We start from the raw sequence: 18,331 nt of genomic DNA, 5'->3' as shown, positions 1-18,331 counted from the left end.
CCTTATTTAGTCATAACTGATAGTTTAATTTTTTCATTAATTTTAACACCACTAAATTGCTGTATTTTGTTATATACTGTACTTTATGAAAGCAGAAAAAGGCAACAATTTCAGGTAAACAATAACTAATAATAACAACAAGAAAAAAGAAAACGCGTTGCTAAAGTGAAAAAGGGAGATCTCCTCGTTCGGTCACGCAGCGATGTTCTTCACAGAGTGGAGATCTCCCTGTTCGGTTGGCTGAGTGTTAAAAGTACGACACGAAAAAAGAATAAGCGAAGAACACGGTGCTGATAGTATTACAATGTTTGAAAATTAATTTTAGTCCTCAAATTGGAAATATCGATAAATTGATATGTATGAGACTTACTAAACAGCTAATTTAATGGGACGAATAACGTAAAAGAGGAATATTTTACTGAAATCGTATACCAAGAGCCTGCATTTCATGCTTTAACTTTATACACATATATTTCTGTTCTATTATACTTGAAACTTTATATAAGTTGACTCTTCTGACTCTTTCCTTAAAATTAATCTCGATAAATATAATGTAACTGAAACTTCAGCAAACGCCATGAAACTTTCGTATTTGGAATGAAACAAACTTGTAATGACTTTCTTCTAAATATTTCAAAGTCTAACACCATCACACATGCTCTCACCTAATCAACCAGTAGACAAATCCACGTAAAACTGTCCAAACCAGAAACGTGTTTCTGCATTGATGCCTTCAACCATTCTCGCCAGATCGATACCTTCGGTAGAATTCTAGAGAATTTAATGCATCGCACAGAAGCCAAGAAAAGCCTCGGCAGCATTCTCAGAAATCTTTATCCTATTCTCGTATACCGTACCAAGGTCCTATAGTTGTTGCTCTCGTTTTCTAACCTCGAAGACAAAGTGAGCACCGAAGATGGTGCCAGGAAGTCCTCGACTGAAGGTATCGGTGTCGTGGCGGTTCTATGGAATACTTTGTGGCGGTGAACACGTCGTCGAGCGGAGGTGAACAGGTTGTCAATGGGAATTTCTGAACGTTGGACGTCTGTAGGCCTCGGGACCAGGGGTGTATCCTTGGGGACAGATACGTCACCGCGAACAACGCGAGCGGATGCCCGTGTCGCCGTCGCGTCTGCCGCCGTCGCTGTCTCCTCCTCTTTCATTTTCTTTTTCTCGCCCTCTCTCTGTTCCTTCCAAGTACTTTCGTCTCGTTTCCTTTGCCCAATTAGTATCTATCCGTTTCCTCGCGTATCTACGTATCGCGGTTCCGAGACCCGTCGCTTCGCTCCTTCTTCTTCTCGTCGAGAAATCGTCACGCTCTTTCTCCTCTTATTATTTTTATGCATCACTAGCTCACGATAGCCAGTCCCGATGCTCGTGTCGTTCGTTGGAAACTATAAACGATCGTTGATACGCTGGACCTACTCGTTGGCCATTGACGTTCTTTCAGTAATTTGTTTGAGAAAAGTGATCTGCTATGCTTGTCCCCTCAGGTGTTTTTCTAGCAACGTAATGATATTTCCGAGAAGACTAATGATCCGTAAAACGTTCATTCATGATAATGTACAGTTCGTTTATCTGGAGTCTATTTATATCTAGGGAATTTTAATTAGTATTCGATTAAATGGATTTCTACGGACTGAATCTGCTTATGTGAACGTGCCTAGCATGTAAAGCAACTAAGTGATTGCGTATTTTAAATAAGAAGGAAAATTCAACATTTTTGCTTAAAAATATAACTTTATTCAATTAGGTATTGTCAAACAGCAAACAACTGAATTTGATGTGATATCACATCATCAGCGTTACGAAAAATTTTACCATTTAAGGAGTTCTGCGTCGAGCGAGATAAATGGTAATCTGAAGGCGCAAGGTCACAGCTATATGGTGGATGTGACAACACATACCAACCTACTTCCAATAATTTTTGACGAGTGACCAAAGATGTGTGGGATTTTGCATTATCATGCTGAAAAATAACACCCTTACGATTTGCCAATTCCGGCCGCTTTTCTTGAACTGCCTCGCTCAGTTTGGCGAGTTGTTGAACGTACACGTTTGAATTAATCGTTTGGTTTCTTGGTAAAAGTTCAAAGTACAGAATTCCCTTATAATCCTACCAAACTGACAGTCACCAAACAGATAATCTTTTTTTTGTGAATCTTAGCTTTTGGTGTCGTCTGGGCTGGTTCATTCTGCATCACCCACGATCTTTTCTAATTAACGTTGTTATAAACAATCCACTTTTGGTGGGAAAAATCACCAGAACGAAATTTGGCAAACCATATTTCACACTGCCTTTCCTTCAACGCTTCAGTCCCATACACGGCACGTAACTTGTTATGTGCTTGCGATGCGTTCTTGCCTTTTCGGAAATAATACAATAAAATATGTCTGAAATGCGTGTCTTGTTCTTGCATTTTTATATTCGGATAAAAACGAAACTAAACAATTAATCGATACAATTTTTTTACTAATTAAAGGTGCAAGTCCAAAGAACAAGAAAACAATATAGGTTAGATGCTTTGAACACGTTAACAAAACAAAAGACTGTGCTAAGACCATCTATTGACAAAATCCACAATCACGTAGTTACCAACGAAGGTATACTGTCATATTTTACATGTGATCTCCAGGTAAACAAATATACTGTTTCGATCAGTCAAGATAAATGGAATTCTACTGTTATTACAATGTAACCGGTCGTTGGAATGAAGAAAATCACTTAGCGGTAATGTATTTTCTATAATATTTGTTTATTTATATTTCTCCTAACCTATTCATACATTTCAATCCGTTTCGCGCACATATATATAAGGTTCAATAATTAGATAATTCAGGGATCGATTCTGAAGTCTGAAAATCGAGTTTTATTTATTATGAAGTAATTAAAAATACAAAAATAAAGAACAATTAATATGCGTTTATAACAATAAATAACGATAATTATCTAAACGGGAAATAACAAGTCTTTGGTACAATGTTTACCTGAAGATCGAGAATCGATTTTCAACGTCCTGAGCTGCCGATCTTTCTTCTTCGGTCTTTAAATCTTAAATCTTCAATCTTTAAAGTCTTAAATAACTATTCTGTAACCTTGTGTGTCTCTAATGTAACTCTCTGTCCATTCGTTTGGGAAAACGTTCTTCTTCAAATGGTCGTCCGTAAAACAAAGGAAGATCGCTCTGTCGTGAAACACAGCCTGTCGTGCTACCCGTAAAACAAAAAGAATCCCTATCCTACATGAACTCTAGGGAGTTTACATATATATTGTCGATGTGTTCCGCAGGAAAATTTGTGTATAAAATGTGAGCGTAACAAGCGTTGTACAATTTGTGAAACGAGATCAACGTCTGTCACACAGGATATTAGCGGTTCTCTTACTCGAACTACGACTTTCACCAAAAATGTAACTGAAGAGACACAGTGTAACGCAAAGGATTTCATGAAAATAGTATCTCAACGAATGTTTTTCGTTAGCTGACCCAGATATTGATCATCAGCAGGATTGCCGTTCGTACGAAACGCAATAACATTTGCAGCTCGTCTTCCTGTTTGTCAGTGCATTTCCTCTCATCGTGAAACGTCGGCGTATCGCTAGACTCGCATATTTCGTTGCGGCGGAGTGCGGGATAGGAGGAAGAGCCGTGGCCGATCCATCAAAACTGTGTGTCAGTAGCCATTAGCACGCTCCCAACGGCACAGCATCGAGTGCTACCGCCTCTACATCCCCGGGTCCGCTGAATGCTGCCGAGCTTACTGTACTTTGCACCTACTTGCTCGCGGAAAAATTTGTTTCTCAGCGGGAGACCCTCGGGCCAATTTCTCTCCTCTTCAGCTCCATCGTACTGTCATCTTTCTTCTAACTTCTCCGGGATTAAGTTACCAAGCTGATGGTGTACCAAAGCCATCCTCCATAATGGAGAAATTGTGGAGGAAACCGGAGTGGTTTCCAAGGTATAAGATCACTTCTCAGAGGCTGGAGATTTTCTTGTGTAGCGTCTGTTGCAGTAGAAATATTACCTTCGTTTCAATTGTTTTCTCTGGAATTTCAACTATTTTCCACCAGGTGTCTCATGGATCAGCGACTGCAGATGTTGTTTAACCCTTTGCACTCCTTTGTCGAGTCCCAGTCGACGTTCTCTCAGTCTCATCTCTTTTTGTGAAAGCAGAATTGCATCCTGGGAATTGTTTCAAGATATATCACACACTTAAAAATTGGAAAATATAACAATAGTGTGAATGAAACTGGTATTTAAATGAATTTCTGTTTTCCTTTATTTATTTCAATTGTCTTACCTTTTAACTAAAGTAAATTTCAATTGTAACACTTAAAAGCCTTGACAGCTGGTGCTAACGAAATTGAAATAAAATTCCCAGTGGAAAATTTCGTTTTCGTATAGACGGTTCTCTATGGACAAATTTTCTTAAGCAATCGTTTAAACCACGTTCATTTCTTCATAAAACTGGAAAGAACGTCCGAGTATGGAATTTAGTTTCAGTTATTTATTGAATAAATTTTCCAAAGATAACTAAGAATAATTTGTCAAAAGTTATGTCATGTATTTTAATACTCACACCAATGTTTACTGCTTTTAATAATAATAAAAGCAAGAATAATAAGATAATCAGCAACAATGTTCAAATTATAGGTTAGATCTAGTTGACCTATTTAGCGTAGCGAAAAATAAGAATGAAATAGCGCGGCATTGGCGACCGAAGAGTTCCGTGGCCATGTGTTTCGTACTTGCAGCAACAGAAGCAACAGCAGCAACAGCCATTCCGACGGCGGCCGCGTCAGCGGCAGCAACGGCAGCTTTAGCGGACGGTCGACGATCATCCATCACGAAGGTGTCAGCCTCCCCCCTCGGTCAGAAACAACTAGCTATGACATTCTTCGCGCTGCCACTGCTTCCTTTTGCCTTTACCACTCTGTACGTCTATCCGTTCGTTCCCTCTTTTCCTTTCTTTTTCTTTTTTTTCTTTTTTTTGCTTTCCTCCGATATTCTACCATGAAGCTTTTCCTTCTTCTGGAAAGCGAGACGGAGAAAGGAGAATGTTGAAATTCTTGTTCTGAGTGGAAGATCAAAAGATTTAATTGAAATTTTGTAAGAAGACAGCCAGAGAGCAATGTTTGTAGGAAATTACACACAAAGTTAATTCTTAATTTTTATTTAAAAATTTGTATTTTATATTTATTGAGAAAATTCTCAATTTTTATTTAAAAATTTGTATTTTATTTTTATTAAGAAAATTCTTCATTTTTATTTCTATTTTATTTTGAATTAATAAACGAAACCAGATTCCATACTTTGACGTTCCTTCTGCTTTTATAAAGAAATAAATATAGTTTAAACGATTTCTTAAAAAACTTTCTCTGTAACAAATTTTTTATCGCATAAATTTCGTACGATTTCCATAGAATGGAAACTATCTTATCAAAATGAATCATAACACGTACTGTCGGAGTAATCGAATTGTCCAGCTAACCGAATGACTTTGTTGCTATATGAGAGAAGATCGTTTACTTTGATACGTTCTATAAATATCAGACGATGCTAAATAGGAACAGAAACTTTGGCATAAAAATGAAAAAATGATTTTCTCTTGCTATTCCTATTTTTCAGTCTCTCAAAGTCAAGAGACTCAATTTCCTCGTCAATTGAAGTTTCGATAACCTAGTTTCTGCTGTAATTAATGTTTGAAATTCGCAAATTCGCTATCGTATAAACGTTTAAATATTGAAATTTTCTTCCTAGCATGCTGTTTCTATCAAACGTTTATTCTACAACACCGTTTTATTTAGATTCTTATCTGCTGTTTTTTTTATCTTGTTAACAAGCGAAGACCAAAATGGCTACCACGTGAGGAAAAAAGATGGAAGGTCGCGAGCTACCGGCACGCCAGTAGCGTTTCTTTGCTCGAGGGTTGGTACGGTAATGTTTTAATTAAGACAAACGCGGTCGTTAGTAAATATGGTAACGACTGCTGTCCGACAATGAGAATCAATCATGCCACTTACGCGTGTCGGTTGATCGCCAGGCGATAAAACGCGTGGCTACGACCAGCACGTTGCGCCTGCAACGAAAACTCTTGCTCGTTATTCCTTCACTGGCGTTGGAATTTTCTCGGCCATTACGTTTACCATACGTTTCACGAACACATTTTTATTAAACGTATAACCTATAAATTTATCTCCTTAATCTAACATATAATTATTCATTTCTTCTCTACTTCTTCATTGCGATTAAACATGGGCAAGTTTGCTATAAAAGGAGAATAAAAGTAAACATTGGTGAAATTATTTTCCCTAATTTTCTATTTATTTCGCGCAGCTAACTTTTATTCCTTATTTTCTTTCAAAATTTTTGCTGCGTTTAACTATTGGGTTGGCAACACTACCTAATGACAAAATCCGCAAACTTAGTTGCCAACCTAACAGCTGTAAGTACCAAACCAACGACAAATAAATAAATTCGTAATTTTTCATATAAGTTTATCACATAATTTACAATGGACGTTGTATTCTCGAGGATTTGAATGATTCCTTGTAAAACAGATATACAGGCATAACACCTTATCTTTTTCATTGCATTACCCCTACCACTTTTCATTTCGTTCGTATGATTTCTACAGTGGTAATTGTAGCGTTGAGAGATAAAGACGACGAAAATTATAATTTGTTCAGGGTAAAGGAAGTTGAGAGAATTTTTAAGGGTTACGAGTGGATAGGGGTGAGAGAAGACGGAGGATTTAGGTGTAAGTCGGGAAAGGGGCTGTTGACAAGGAACGGCAGTTGTGAAGTTTTTCGGGGAACGGCTAGGGTAACGTACAATTCTATTTGTTGGATGATTGTACCGCTGCGAAATCAAGTCTGACGAAGATCGATCGGACAGCATTTCGGGCGTCAACACACGGGATCGTCGGTTCCCCTGTTCAATCCCACTAAGGTCGGGTCCGACGTCACTCTCTCGCAGATGCTGCCAATCCTGGCTAAAGTTTCTATTAAGAAATTCCATTTAATGAAAACGCGTCCAGGGTTCAGGCGTTAACGCGAGGAGAATGGCACAATGGTACAATGGCGCATTGATTTCGAGCTTGAAACGAAAGGAAGAAGAAGAAGAAGAAAAAAGAAGAAAAAATTTGAGGTCAGTTCGTATAACTTGTACTTTAATTGACTACAAGCGAAATTTAGATACTTGTTTTATTTCCTCGTTTGAGAACCACTTCGTTGTGCAGCGAATGTTTTTAGTCGGTAACAACTTTTTACAATTATCGAGATTATGGATATTCCTTATATAATCTGATATTTAATTATGTCGGTATTAGTTAGGGACATTTGTTGATGAAAAAATGATCGGTATAGTAACGGAATTTAGCAATAAAGAAAGTTTGTCTACTTTTGAAACAATTAAGTATTACAAGCTTCCAATAGTGAAACAAGCCCATCTGGTATAACAATTATCGTCTTAAACTTCGTAATTTCTATTGGTTAATGTTTGAAGGTAAAAGTCCTTTTATTCTGTGACGAAAACTATGTTATTTCTACGTTTTACCACGGAAAGGTATATGCCTACTAACTGTTGATAAAGAAGCAATCTTCTTACCAATACAGGATATCTGCATTTCTGTGGCTAAAGTAGAACCTTCTCACTAGGAGTTGGTAAAATAGAATATTTGACGAATTGATTTACTGTTGGTGAAGTAGGAAAACTGACTGAGAAATCAAAGTTCCTAGCTCATCGTACGCGAAGTTTAGTGAGAATTGAATAACGTAGATGGTGTTTGACAAGATTACTTTCACGTTGTGCCGCAGAACGAAACAGCTGTTGTGTCGAGTTTGGGGGTGGTATCTACTGTCAGATGCTCCGCCTATAAATCAACCGAGCTCATGGGAGAGACAGGCCGACGCCATGTTAACATACATAAACAAACCTCGCGCGCCCTAACTGATAAACGACGAAAGCTACGTGCAACAAGCGATCGTACACGAACTAAGTCTCGTGTACTTTTTTTACGATATTCAATGACGCCATAATATACGTAAAATAAAAAAAAAACGTACTAATTTAAAAAGTACTCAAAAGTGATTTAAATATAAAAATAAATTTCCTAAATAAAATTTTCGGTCTATCGAGTATTTGGTAAAAAAAAGAAGAGGACAAGAATATGAAATATAAAGTGTGTATTGGTTCGATGTTGGACGAAGAAAAATTGTACGGGCTGGCAGGAATAATTAATAAATGTCAATCAGTTCCGTGGAATCGAAGGTGTCGGTGGAAAGGTACCAGCTAAAATGATTTTATGCCTGTCTTATGAACAATCTAATGTTACCCGACCGATGGACAAAGATCATAGGACGGCTAATGGTGGAAGACTCGTTCGTCTCGAAGACCCGAGACTAATCAGCGCGAGCATTAATCATCCCCGTGGATCCTCGACCCAATTTTCGTAAGGTCAAGTCGCAATGGAGACGTTGATTGGATTCCACGTCAGACCAGAAGTAAACATCTTTTCCGTTCTTTCGCGTTCTATCGTATCTTCTTTCCTTTTATCGAAACCGTCGTTTAGCCAATAATAGAAACAATCTTCTTTATCGTCCCCCGATAACTCACTAATTTCAACTTAATCTAAATGAACCATCGTTACTTCTCAATTTGTCCCACGATTTAAATGCCGTCTAATTCAATTTTCATTTCAAATTAATCAAGATTTATCTTGGGAATAATTGAAATTTCGCTAATTTCAACTTCCCTTGAATGGTCTCCGTTTTTAATCAAAATTTCTAGGGCTTCGTTTTTAATAAAAAATCGTAGCGATCTCATTATCCACGGAGAAATCGTTTCTTTCTGCAGAATCACAATGTAGTGTTTCGCAGCGCGGATAGAACGAGTCCGTGCAGTTTCTTGCGACAGCGAAATCAACGGACCGTCAGCATTCTTAATGCGGTCCGTGGAAAAAATATTGCCGGGTAATTGTAAACCGCAGCCTCCCGGTGGCGTCGACCGTTTATCATCATCTCTATAGGTTGCTGAGTGAGATTCGGGGGTTCACCGTGCTAAGAGTTAAAACCTCAGCATGACTGGTGGCCTCGGTAGCCGATAGACGTGTCATTTACGCGTCTACGAATCAATAGCCGCTTCACTTTACACCCACCTTACATCATTAGTCATTTTATAGGGCCGTTATACAGTGTGCCCTGTTTACATGCGCAGGGGAATCCCCTCGTACGCCCTCCTCTTCCTTTCCTTTATTAGAAACTCACCTACCACCGCTTTTGTTATCTACCTCATGCTTTTCCCTTCTTTCTCTTGATTTTCTGCAATTTTTTAATTCCGATACCTATACATTTCTTAACTGGTTATTTACATGTGTTGTAACTAGATATCGTTATATGAGAAGGAAAATAATTTTTTTTGTAAAATTTATGGTGACGCTTAAAGATAGTTTTCTTTTATATTCTATTCTAACCTAATCTATTTCTAAGCTAACTCCAACCTAACCTCAATTTGCATCGCAGTCTGTGCTTTTCAATAATCTTAGTCTGTAGGAATGAAACTTTTCTAAAGTTTTAATATTTAAAGGTATAATATTTAAATTAAAAATTGTCAAATACTCAAGTTTCCGAATTTTCAGACATTCAAATATACGAATCTTCAATTATTCAAATTTAAAAATATTTGATCGCTTAATCTTCAAATGTTCAAATTTCCAACGAGTAAATTTAAATGTCCACCTTTTCAAATATTTAAATTAAAAATTGTCAAATACTCAAGTTTCCGAATTTTCAGACATTCAAATATACGAATCTTCAATTATTCAAATCTAAAAATATTTGATCGCTTAATCTTCAAATGTTCAAATTTACAACGAGTAAATTTAAATGCCCACCTTTTCAAATATTTAAATTAAAAATTATCAAATACTCAAGTTTCAGAATTTTTAGACATTCAAATATACGAATCTTCAATTATTCAAATTTAAAAATATTTGATCGCTTAATCTTCAAATGTTCAAATTTCCAACGAGTAAATTTAAATGTCCACCTTTTCAAATATTTAAATTAAAAATTGTCAAATACTCAAGTTTCCGAATTTTCAGACATTCAAATATACGAATCTTCAATTATTCAAATCTAAAAATATTTGATCGCTTAATCTTCAAATGTTCAAATTTACAACGAGTAAATTTAAATGCCCACCTTTTCAAATATTTAAATTAAAAATTATCAAATACTCAAGTTTCCGAATTTTCAGACATTCAAATGTACGAATCTTCAATTATTCAAATCTAAAAATATTTGATCGCTTAATCTTCAAATGTTCAAATTTCCAACGAGTAAATTTAAATGCACACCTTTTCAAATATTTAAATTAAAAATTGTCAAATACTCAAGTTTCCGAATTTTCAGACATTCAAATGTACGAATCTTCAATTATTCAAATCTAAAAATATTTGGTCGCTTAACCTTCAAATGTTCAAATTTCCAACGAGTAAATTTAAATGTCCACCTTTTCAAATATTTAAATTAAAAATTGTCAAATACTCAAGTTGCCAAATTTTCAGACAGTCAAATATACGAATCTTCAATTATTCAAATCTAAAAATATTTGGTCGCTTAGTCTTCAAATGTTCAAATTTCCAACGAGTAAATTTAAATGCCCACCTTTTCAAATATTTAAATTAAAAATTGTCAAATACTCAAGTTTCCAAATTTTCAGACATTCAAATATACGAATCTTCAATTATTCAAATCTAAAAATATCATAACGCTTAATCTTTAAATTTCCAAATTTTCCACATTAACCTTACACAGTTTCTCATTTTCCGATTCTTCGTATTTTAAACCATTCCACGCAACTCATATGCGTCATATATCGATCGAACTTTCCATCCTCCCCCCCCCCCATGAGTTTCACGTTCTACAGAAAAATCCTTGAGCAATGAATCGCAATGTGGCGTTACCGCGGCCGATCTATAGGTGAAACCAGATGCGCAACAATTAATAAAGTGTATCGGGGAGTGTCTAGGCGTAGAAGATGCGGCCCGACTAATATTCGAATTCTGGCGTGACACGGCCCAACTAATCATTATAACGATGCCGTGTGTGCACGTATACGTGTTGCTAGAGGGTGGTGTGCGTGGATCGTGGACTCTGGTCCCGGCTGCCTCTCCACGAACAAACGTCGAATGGTTTTGCACGCTTACCGCTCGATTTTCGGATCTATCACCCTCCGGGAAGCTTGGCCTGGCCCGTTCGTTCTTCAGTGCTCTCCAGCCTACCCTATCGAGATTTATGGAACGTGTCAAATCGAACGGCTAACCCTTGAGTTCTTAGTTAAGTCTGTGGACGTTGTACTGCGACAAATGGTCGAGTCGAGTCTTAAAAGGACGTCGGTACTTCTCGAGTTGCTAGGAAATAGTTGCGAGTGAATTGTGATAACGGAACGGATAAATAGAAAATATTTCGTTGTAATAGAATTCTGTGATTTCCATTGCAAACACAGGTATCGTCGAGTTAATGAGGTTTGATCGGTGCATTAAGTGACTCTGCACGATCTTCGTGTCGCAAGATAAGATGTATGAAAGGTGTTTGCACGTAGTACTACGTCGACTTTCAACTTCTGTTACTGGACGTTAATGGTATTCCACTGGTCCGTAAGCCTGGTACTACGTTAATGATTCTATACACTGACATTTCATGAAAGAGATTTTATCGATAGCGCATTTTCTACACGTATCTGTTGAAGAAAACGTTACAACTTACGCTGTTTTGTTCCGTCAACACCGCGTAGTACCACGTTAACGACTGTAACTGCTATTATGTACTGCTACTACCTCGATGAAAAAAAGTGTACGCTGCATCATCCTTCCTTAAATTATATCCGTTGAAGGCTACGAAGTACCACTAAAACTTGATACATCGTATTTCTCGCCTATTACATTCGAGCAATTTGAAAATTTAATGTATTGTCTTCTCTGTTGATTTCGATTTCAATAATTTCTCTTTGTCGTCTGTTTCAATGTTTAAGAAATGTTAACGACAGTAGCTATGCAGGTTAGTACTAATATCGTTCGTTTCTTCTGCTTTATAAGAGTCATCAAAGTATTTGAATTAGTCAATTATTCAGTATACCAGTGAGCTACGATATTCAGCTAGACTGCATCTGTAGCACTAATTGTACTCACCTATTTATATATTTAACATCATTATTCATTACGTATATTAACACTTTACCGACCGATAACCAATTAATTGGCATTTTATCTCCGATGCTTACCGACCGATAGCCATTAATCGGTTTTCTGTCGCCGTCAATCTTTCTCATTATTTGAGCAGTAATCTGTTATTTAGTACTAAGGTATCTTGCTAGATTGCGTCAGTTGCATTGCTTTGTTAGTTCCCACAGTTTTATACCAATTTGAAAAACTTACCGTTCGCGATGAATAAAAAGAATGGTATTGGAGAGTCTAAACCGAAACAGAGCTGGCGCCAGGGAGAATCTGGACCTGAGCTGCCGATCGGACGTGCGTATGCTGTTGAACCTCTGGCTGACAGTAAAGTGATTGCGGATTTTGTGAATACCAGTTAATGACAAAATCCCCAATCACTTAATTGCCAACCGAATATATACATTTTCGAAAGCAATATGATCGCGACAGACGCGTGTCATCACAGTACTAATGAAATACCGAAATGTTTGATATATGTAACACGCATGATATATATAAAAGCGTCTGATGGTAAGTGTGCAAATCTTTTTGCCAGCTACCGTAACTATATGTCAGCCTTTACGACCGTGGCAATCAATAGAACGACACATCTACCGCCCACCATAGAAAACTCGACACAGTTCTGTCGTTTGCTTGCAATGGTGGTTCGCGTGTTCCTCATGGAAGAAACGGAATAGAAGCGAGATCCATAATTTTCCATGTGCCAGTGCACGGTCGCGTGGCGTGTAAGATTCTATTTGCGGTGTAACCACGGCGGGAATTAACGAAGGAACGAGAATCAACTACAGCTAACCTCGAAAGCGGAGAGTCGAATGCGCAAGGTGTTCCCGCGGTGAAAACTTAACACCGTATATATAGGGTGTAGAGGTTGTGTAGAGCGTGGAGGCTGCCGCTTCCTTCATCTATCATGCGAACCATGACAAACCGAGGCTCAAAAGCAGCCGCCAGCGTGGCAGCGACTTCTTGCCTTCTACGCTTAGTCTCAGCTGAGACTCTCTACCTGTCCGCTACGTGGGATCTGCTCTTCTCTCCTGCTCCCTCCACATTTATTAACATTTAAGCGTTAACGACATTTCTCTGGCGTTCACGGGGCATCGAAGAAACCGGAACCGTCCGTTGCTTGCTGCTCGCCCCCAGCCGCCACCTCACCCGGATTCGAGATTCCTTTCGTTTCGGGCGACAGCTTCTCCAACTCGAAATTCGACTCGTCTTTGAGCAACTCTGTCACGATGTTTTTGCCTGCGGCGATCTCCCGCCTTTGGAAATAAATCGAATGGCTTTTAATTTAACCTGCACCTTCTCTTTCTCTCGGGACACCGTTTCAAAATTTACGGGGTTAGAGATCGCGCTGTAATTCGCGAAAGTTCATGAAGTATATAAAATGTAGATGCTGTAACTGTACAGTTTGAAATGTTACTGATATATATTTTAGGTTGGCAACTAAGTGATTGCGGATTCTGTCAATACCGCGTAATGATAAAACCCGCAATCAGTTAGTTGCCAACCTCCTATTTGATAAACAGTTTAAATGAAAAATGTCGAATTTTTCATCATCTTTTTCTATGTCCTGTATTTCTTATGTAAAGACGTGAAACACACTTTCAATGCTTTGTAGCAAAAAAACAGTAATAATTGCATCGTGTATGAATTGCATCATAAAATTCGTAGTAGTCTGTTTAGGGCTGTACCGTTAAAGGGTCTAAGTTCGAAGCTGATTCGTCGATTAGTTTGCTGTAGAAATTAATCTGAACACAGTATCGTACTATTTACACGAGCAGTGAAAAGGAATAACGCTGCATATTCAAGTTGCTGCATTCGATGTTCCACTTGCTTTCTAATTCCACGTGTTCTGTAGATTCAGCGCTCTGACACTTCCATTTGCTACTACGTAAAATTGAAAAAGTTTCTTGTCGATCGATAATTTTGATCAGACCGCAAACTGCCAGCTAAAATACAATAAACAGTTATTTTATAGAACTCGAAGAAACTGATTTCCTGGATGACATAAAAGCACTTTATGGAGTATCATTGTCATCATCATCATTGTCATTGTATGTTAGAATGAAGCGTGTCGAAGTGGAGGGAGGCCATGTTAGATAATAAAGGTAACTGCATTATCGGGCGGTAATTTTCCAAATCGTCTTCCTATGTCATTTTTGTCGATAGATTTATTGATTTCTTTTTATTGATTACTATTTCGCTGTTTTCGGATAGTTTGACGTTAAAGGTGGTTTATGATCTGTGCTTTCCAAGTATAGCAATCGCGCGATGCTTCATCATCGAAATATCGAGACTACGGAGCGCGCGATCGAATTGGTCACGAGGCGGTTTTTGCGAGCAGCGAGTTTTTGCAGGGGCCGCATTATGTCTTTTGCAGTTTAACTTTCTACATTACATGAAATCCCCGGCGTTTCATCACCGCGCCACTGCGCCGCGAGATTTCACCTCTCTGTGAAATGAGTTCCTCGTTATTTACGTTTTTGCGCCAGCCTACAATTACGCGACACTAAACGTCGAACCGAGAGCCGGCCGTTTTCTCCCGGCCGACATTTGCTTTTCGTGAATCTCGCTTCTTCGTTCGTGTCGCATTCTCCTGTCCAACGCTTCCATATTCTTCGTTTCAAATTTTAGAAACTAGCAAAGTCAATGTACCTTAGCTTCAAAAAAAAAAAAAAAAAAAAAAAAAATTTCAGATAGAACATTTTTGAAATAATTTTTTTGCAACTTTCAGGTACTTACTTTATATTTTATAATTTTAAATAAGATTCGATCGATCCATAAAGACTGTCGTGAGTGTTTTTGTTTTATTATCGTTATTATGTTTTATTATTGTCGAAAATGATAACTTGAGTTGGTGCTCGCCATCCATATGCAGATGCGTTAGTTACAAGAAAAAGTAACTAGAAGATAGTTCTAGATACAATCGATAGATTTAATCGATAGGTTTAAGACGTTCTTTTGTTTTTATCCCTAGTCCATGTCAGAATGTGCAATAAAGGCTTCTTGCCTCGGAACGATGTGATAGATTTATCCATAGAATAAAATAATAGCTATCGTGATCCTACCTTTGAATAAAGACGTAACAACAATTATTATTATTTATTTTGTTTATTATTTTATTATCGATGTATTATTATTTGTGTCATTATCATCTTAATGTCACTATTCATAACCTCTACGAGTAATAATTTGTCTACTCTTCAGCTGTAATAATAACTGTGTCTAACTGAATTATTTTTTAAATTTAGAAAAGACCTGCTGCGTTGAACTTCTTCATCCACGATGACCTTAAAGGATTAACGAGTGAAATATATTTAACGTATGCGATTGTATAGAATATAATTCAGTGTAAAAAACGCATAATATTTTTATTTTCCCGATTGAAAAATTCTGCACTGTAGATAGGGAAAAGAAAAATTGATGAAAAAGTAAGTCGGTTGACAGCTTGTTCGAAGCAAAAGTCGCTGGAATTCAGGAGTTTTCCGGTGTTCAGCTATATCGGTCGGAAAGCAAAGTGGCGTGAATGAGTCGTCCCTTGACGATCGTAAGATTTATGGTCGCGACGGTTGGACAGGGAGGCCAAACATTGCTCGACTTGGGACTAGTAACCCTTGACTTCTCGTGGTCCACCCCCTGCGATCCAATGCGGTTGTGATAGTAGTCGTACGACTCGTGATAAAAATATGACTACTTTGTACGATAAGATATTTTCTTACCATGAAGCTTTTCTTTTAATGTAGTTGAAGCAGGCACTGACTGCTTGTATGAGCTATAATCATTTTCTAAAAGATACACTGTGTTTACACTTGCATCGTTTATGTGATATTTTTTATTTGTCCATATTGTTTTAAAATGATGTATCTTTTTATTATTAAAATTTATAAACCATATAATCATTTTTTTCTAATTTCTTTTTAATTTATAAAATTTATCGATTTTTTTTTTAATTTTACAAAATTCTATAAACCATTCTTAAATAAAAGATATAGCTTGAAATAACAAACTTTATTTAATCGACGATACTATGTCTTTTGGAAACGTTCATCATGAAAGTGGAAATTAGATATTTTCATATTTCGTATGGAAGGTTTGTAATCCTAACCTTATCATCGTCCTAAATTTACAGAAAAAAACCTGCAAAGTTCTGTTTATTTGCTACACTGTACAACCAATTTTCCCACTATTTTAAATTTCCAAAAATTGCACGAAATTCCAAGTTATTGGGTTGTCCGAAATGTTTCTTTCGTTTTATAATGAAATAACAGAAGCACAATGTTTTTTCCTTTATATCAGTTTATTGAATCATGCACGAACATAATAATAAAAATAACGATCCCAACAAGAAACAAACAATACAAAACACAAATTGTTGTTCATCCATTACCACATTACAAAACGAAAGAAACTTTTCGGACAAGCTACTTCATCGTATTATACGATCTTCCTGTAGCTCCGATCTTTAAGATAATCGTCTGCAAAAATAAAAATTCGAATTGGAGAACTTCAACTGTGAAATTCCATTAACTAACACTTCCTCAGTATCGCCATTTCTACAACAGTACCTCGCTCAATTTCAAGCTCCACCGAAACAATTGCCTCGCGAACTTTTTCCCATCTCATGCAAGATCTCTCCAAAAAAAAAAAAAAAAAAAAAAAACAAAAGCAAAGAAACACTGAAAGCAAAGGAAGAAGCATCGAAAGAGCAGGAAGGCCAGTATGCCGGCAAAAACAGTGATATCTAAGGATTCGTCGAAAGTGCGATTCCCCGGTTTTCCAGTTTTTTCTAGGGCCGGCCAGCCGGCGGAAGGGCGGCGTTTCCATCGCTGAGAAAAAGTTAATAGCGTGGAGAAATTAGCCCGACAGAGAGAGGTGGCAGGGAGCAGGGGAGAGGTGAACCGTAGAGGATCCATGGTTTCAGCGGCAGAGAGTGGGGGAGCAAGGGGAGAGCCAAGGGTGATCGTTGATCGGGGGTTGCGTTTCGCTGGGGTGTTCTGCACAGATGCAACGATAGCAACAGTTCGGTCGGCTCGTTCGGACAGGAGGCCACATATGAGCTCGCTGGCATCGTATGGGCTTGACTCACACGCATCACGCGCAGTCATCCATCATTGTCAGTCTCTTCACTGACACAGCCGTTCGTCCGGTCTACGAACGCGCATACGGGACTCTCTCGATTCGAGAGATCCTCTCCTTCCCTCTCGCATCGTCAACCGGCTTCCTCCAGCTCTGATTTCCCGCGAAACTGAACCTCGCTCGAGTGGAGAAGCGTACGCACAACTATCAGCCCGATTTGCTTCAAACGGGATCTCGAAGCTCAGCTTGCTTTAACTGCATCGTTGTTTTCGTTGAATTCCGGCAGGGATTGTGAGAGGATCGTGTTTGTGTATATTTTTCGAGGGAACAGTTGAATAGGTGAATTACAAAACACGTAAATAATATGTAAATAATATGTGTATGGTTGTAGATATTGTTGATAAATGGCAGATTGATGTGCAGATTGTTGTACAGTCGTATCGGGCATATCGTGTTTCTACGGTCGAAACAATTGGAAGATCGCTTTCCATGTCAATTTGATTTTTAATGTTTGTTCATTGTGTTTATTCATTGTCTTTAACGATTGCTTTAGAGATAAGTTTTATTGCGGTATCTTGTGAATAGCATGTCAATCTATCAAGTCCATAAGCCTCGTCCTCTCTACTCCTCTTTCACTTGTGTTTACAATAAAAATGTTTATCCCAGCCAGCAATTATTTTGAGCACTGTACATGTTTGTAGATCTTTTGTGTATATGTGTATTTATGTGTCTGTTAATTAATGTTTGTAAGTATGTGTTTTAAGCTTGTCGAAACTCATAAACAATCGTTCATAGACACGTTACCGCAAATATTCAAAGGTACTGTCTGTTGTTTCTTATTTCAATGGAAGGCAAAGGTCCTGAGAATCTGCGTGCAATTGTTTGTACATGTAAACGAGTCTTCAAGTAGACTAGAGATTTGGTTCTAGTAAAATTCGAAGTAGGAACTTTGTTATAGTAAAAATAGGATTGGATTATGGAGCTAATACAGTGGAAGGATGAGAAATAAGGATGTAGATTGTAT

At 37.7% G+C, this 18,331-nt stretch overlaps 1 long non-coding RNA gene across 1 annotated transcript; it reads right to left on the bottom strand.

Moving 5' to 3' along the window:
• Window positions 1-1,731: 1,731 nt before the first annotated feature.
• On the bottom strand, window positions 1,732-4,445 carry LOC126926735 (uncharacterized). The gene is made up of 2 exons (XR_007714828.1): window positions 4,300-4,445; window positions 1,732-4,181 (listed from the first exon to the last, which is right to left on the bottom strand). It is a non-coding gene; the product is annotated as an uncharacterized LOC126926735 (long non-coding RNA).
• Between the last annotated feature and the right edge of the window lie 13,886 nt (window positions 4,446-18,331).

The sequence above is a fragment of the Bombus affinis genome, chromosome 18 (assembly GCF_024516045.1).
Source record: "Bombus affinis isolate iyBomAffi1 chromosome 18, iyBomAffi1.2, whole genome shotgun sequence".
Taxonomy (NCBI): domain Eukaryota; kingdom Metazoa; phylum Arthropoda; class Insecta; order Hymenoptera; family Apidae; genus Bombus; species Bombus affinis.
This window is presented reverse-complemented; position numbering and strand designations above follow the sequence as displayed.